Source organism: Ciconia boyciana, chromosome 1, assembly GCF_034638445.1.
Source record: "Ciconia boyciana chromosome 1, ASM3463844v1, whole genome shotgun sequence".
NCBI lineage: Eukaryota > Metazoa > Chordata > Aves > Ciconiiformes > Ciconiidae > Ciconia > Ciconia boyciana.
Genome location: NC_132934.1, coordinates 44,676,753 through 44,681,431, shown reverse-complemented (window position 1 = coordinate 44,681,431; position 4,679 = coordinate 44,676,753). Strand labels below are relative to the sequence as shown.

Genomic DNA, 4,679 nt, shown 5'->3' with positions numbered 1-4,679 from the left:
TCTGAAGTATTAAAAGAGCTGGTAAGAGTAGATGAGAAAGATATTTTTGCTTTTAATTTCGAGATACGACAACATCAGAAACTTTGTTTTCTATTTTTCCCAAGTTGGCATTTTCCTTAAGTATGAAGGACTGACACAGTATTAGCAATGACATCTGTGCCTGTCAAATGCTTTTCAGCTGAGTGTTTATTTCTGTGGCTCTGGCTTGTGCAGGCATCGCCCCTGCCGCCCCCCCCGCCCCGTTCCCGGTCCCTGCCTGACATCTTCTGGTGGCATTTCCATACTGCACAGTAGCCTGGACAGCAATTAACGAGGAACATTATAGGGCCCTGGAGCTTAAAAAAATAAAGGCATAACTGCTTTTGTGAAATTGTCGTACTAAGGTTTCATAGCCCTCAGAATTTTTGTCATTGTCTTCTGCTTCATCGCCTTCTTTACATATGCAAAAACCGACACAAATTTTGTACTTGCAGTTACTCCTCTAAGTTTCCCTTGCAGAGTTCTTGGTTTTGATGATTTTTTTTAAAAAAGAGGGAGGGAGGGAAGCATTTTTTAAAACGCGTATCAAGTCCATAAGATGCATTTTAATTGTATTGTGAAGCCTAATAAATTTTTAAAAGGCACTTGGCATCTGACTTGCAGCTTTGGGACTTCCGTCACGTAACAGCAAAAGCCTCATAACAGTACAGGCTTTAGACTCTCATAAATTTCATTTCCTTAAGTAAAGCTTAAAGCAATGTTTTCTTGGATGGTAGAGCACTGCCTCTCATATTTCCCAGGAATTTACTGAGGTGCTGTGCGTATATATATACACGAAGCAGTGGGAAGATAGGTATGTGTTTAATTTAAAAGAAGCTGATGGTTTTGTTTACATGAATTACATTCCAGTCCTTCATCTCCATTCCTCTCCGCATTCCTTTCATTCAGAGGCTCAGACTGTTTACATGGTCCACTTCCCTGGCGTTATGCTAAACCCTGGAAAGAAAGACATTTTTCCAAAGAGGTCTGCTTGGGAAACTCCCCCCAGATGAATGGTCTGTGTGGAGAGCTGGTGGGAATTTAAAGCCTGAAACTGCCAGCTTTAGCGTGGGGTATTTGGCAGCAGTCCTGGAGCAAGGGCTGCTGCTCGTGCTCCAAAGGCCTGCTTGCTTCTCAAGGTGGCCAAGCATACGGCATCCCTGGGCCTGGGACATGCCGTAGCCACTTACTGGCTGTGTTTGTTCCTTGAATTCCTTTAAAGTAAACAAAAGCTTTTCAAACTTTTTCTCCTCCCAGCTCTGACTTCTTGAGCGGGCAGTCCCAGCCAGAGCTGTGTGGTTCCCTCTGTTTCCGTCAGCGCCACTGCTGCGCTGCGGTGCGGCCCTCAGCGAGGCGGCTTCAGGCCTCCTTGCACCGTCCTTCAAGAGCTTTCCCTAGATTGTAGGTATATAAGTGAGGTATCCAAGCTCATGTTCTTCCTTTGCCCACCATTGATTTTTTTCAGTGCTCTCCCTGCATGCATTAGCTTGAGTGGACAGAGCTTATGTTACGCTGCTGCAAGGTGTCCATCCCTTGATGTTACGTGTAGTCTTCAGAGCTCCATATGTGGTAGAAGTTGAAGTACCCTTCTCGGCACTTTCCACGTCACGTCAAAAATCTTGTTACTTTTTTCCCTTACTGTCTGCCTTCCTGAAAAGTCCTCAAATGCCTTGTGAAGATTGTTCAGAACATGTCTATCTCCTGCTCCTCACAGAGACCTGAGGCTTTCTCCTCAAGCAAGGTCATCCCTGGAATGAAATTACTGAGACAACAGAGGCATGGGTGAGCATTTCAAAGCACTTTAGCTGCTTTCACTTTTTTGTGCTGGGTCTGGTTTGAGTACAGCCTACAAAGCATTAAAAGCGTTGGCCCTAAAATCCAAAGCTGAGATAATGCCCTCACCGACTAAAAGGATAATCCAGCTCCTCTCTCTTCCTATTATTCTGACGTGGTTTTGATCAAATTGACGTGACCAGCACTTAGTGAGGTTTTAAAGCTCTTGCCACAGTCTGACATGACATGAACCTGCAATTAAGAGAGCATGTTCTGCTGAAGCACAGACCGGGTTCAGCACTGAGAGGGGTTCCTAAACCGCCTCACAGTCTCTCCAGAGCTAAGTGCCGCAATAACGCTTTGTCCTGTGCGGGGCCAACTTGTCAGGGGGCAGCTTTGGATGGTTTGGGAGAGATTTATTTTGAAACTGGCATTAAACTGAGGTGCCCACTTACAGGTCTCTGCATGAGCGCTGGGTGCCTGAACTCCCCGAGCAGTCACTGGATTTCAGAGAGCGACGCCGCTCCCTAATGCACGCACCCGCTGCCTCGTGCGTGAAATTGCTGGTTCATTGACCAAATCTCTGCTGTCTATACTTGGAATTAAGCCTCAGGTACACTTGTAGACATCTGTATGTGGATACCTGTAGCTAGATGTCTTAAGCCAAATCCCCACCCTCATTACGAAGCGATCTTGATTTTGCAGCATCCAGAAGTACCAGCGTTTTTTAAAGTCTATTCCAAATCGCCTGCCTTGAAAAATCATTTTAGTTCTGTGCAGTCAGTAGGTAGCCCTGTCAGAAACCCAGTCCTCTTCTATTGTATGGAAAACAGATTTTAAAAAGCATTTGTAAATATAATTTAAGTATTAGTATTAATTATTTAATACCTTTAAAAGCATTCGTAACTGTAGCCTCTGGACACTCAAAACCATGCCAGTTCAGCTCCAGCATTAACCCTAGAACTGGAGAATTTCCTGAGAGATGGAATACATTAATTTCTGTCAGAATATTCAACAGGGTACTGAACAGGTTGAAAAATCTTCCTCCTCCTTTATGAAAAATGAATCTGTGGTCAGGCAGTTTCCATGGCTGCATATGTAGATGTATAGGAAATACATTTCCCTTCAGTTTTTTGCATGCTGTATTTTACAGTTGTTTTTTGTATATTTACAACTAGGTAGGAGTAAGAAACACAGCAAGGTGTTGATTTGAGTGCCTTTCAAGTTGAAAAAGAATGAGAAATGGTCTTAGTCCTCACTAATCATTGTTGGCCGATTCTGAAGACCCACATCTTTTGTACGTCTGCCAGGTTCAGAAACTCTGCACAATCTGGCAGTTAACACACCTGGGTCACTCTCTGCTTTCCTCATCTTCCACGAAGTGGAGCTACAGCTGCACTAAGAGAAAGGAAATGTGGAAAAACGATTGAAGCATAAGGAAACAATATTCTGCACTGAAAAAAAGTTGAAGCTTGACAGCTGAAAGTGAGGGAGAGATAATGCTCTAGATCCAGAAATCATAGAGGCTTCTCATCTTAATCCATCTTGAGTGAGCAATGAAGTGCGTGTACTGCTTGCACATGGTGTACCCTTTCTTTACCTTGGCACAAATCTTACCAGGGGGCGGTAGGATGTGTTTCTTGTGGGAGGCAATGATTGTTTTTCAAAACAGTGGTTTCATTTACAGGTAGAAATGTGTGGTGGCATGGACCACACCAGTGAGTAGCAGTGACTAGCTTCTACTGTGACTCCCCACAAGATACTGCACAAGCAGCTCTGTGAAATCTCTAAAAACTCTTCAGTGATGCTTGACATCTGAGTGAGAGTGTCCAGATATTCCTGGGGTTTGAGCTGTGTCATGACCAAAACTCTAATCATTGCTGCAGCCCTGTGTGGCACATTGCTGACCTGAGGTCATACAAGTGGCATTCAATTTCTGCCTACGGAAGAAGAGTAATAAGGCTTACCTACTCATTACTGAAATAATTCTTTCGATATGACAGGCAAGGTTTATACAGCTCATTGAAAAAGAGTTATATAAGTTCCTAATTATGGAATTAATGGTATTGTTAATATATAACTCTGTTACATACTACCTACAAAACTCTCTTCCTCAAATTCTCAAAGAGAGAAAGATTTTTGTTTCCTAGTTACAAACGTGGAAACAGAGGTAGCAGACACGTGAAGTAAATCACGTAAGATTCCCTGAAAAAAAACCCATCAGGAGTAAAACCTGATCATCACAACGTAGCATTCTGCCAGTCAGGCCAGCAAGTACTTAATTAGCTCCTAAGCACAGAAGAAGTTCAATTAACTAGGATGGTAAACCTGACAAAAACCAGCTGCAGCCATAGCTGGGATCAGAGAAGGTTTGGGAAATGCGGCCCTGGACTGTAGAGCAGAAAAGACAATACAGGGTACATCCAGCTGTGGGGTACGTATAAAGGCAGTGTTTCACCCAATTTTTATTGACAGAATCAGCACAGAAGATGGATCAGCCATGGCTATGTATGAACTGATGCTCATCGATGTGAAGGTGAGAAGCTTGCGGGGTAAGAGATGGTGGCTGATGGGATCATGGGACTGATGGGACTAATCATAGAATGGTTTGGGTTGGAAGGGACCTTTAAAGGTCATCTAGTCCCACCCCCCTGCAATGAGCAGTGACATCTTCAACCAGATCAGGTTGCTCAGAGCCCTGTCCAGCCTGACCTGGAATGTTGCCAGGGATGGGGCATCTACCACCTCTTTGGGCAACTTGTTCCGGTGTTTCACCACCCTTATTGTGAAAAATTTCTTCCTTATATCTCATCTGAATTTACACTCTTTCAGTTTCACACCATGACCCCTTGTCCTATCGCAGCAGGCCCTGCTATAAAGTCTTCCCT

General features: G+C 43.9%; 1 long non-coding RNA gene across 1 annotated transcript; it reads left to right on the top strand.

Annotated features, from left to right (window-relative positions):
* The first annotated feature begins 1,575 nt into the window (after positions 1-1,575).
* On the top strand, positions 1,576-4,322 carry LOC140660324 (uncharacterized). Its single transcript, XR_012045383.1, has 3 exons — positions 1,576-1,800; positions 2,249-2,404; positions 4,267-4,322. It is a non-coding gene; the product is annotated as an uncharacterized lncRNA (long non-coding RNA).
* The last annotated feature ends 357 nt before the right edge of the window (positions 4,323-4,679 follow it).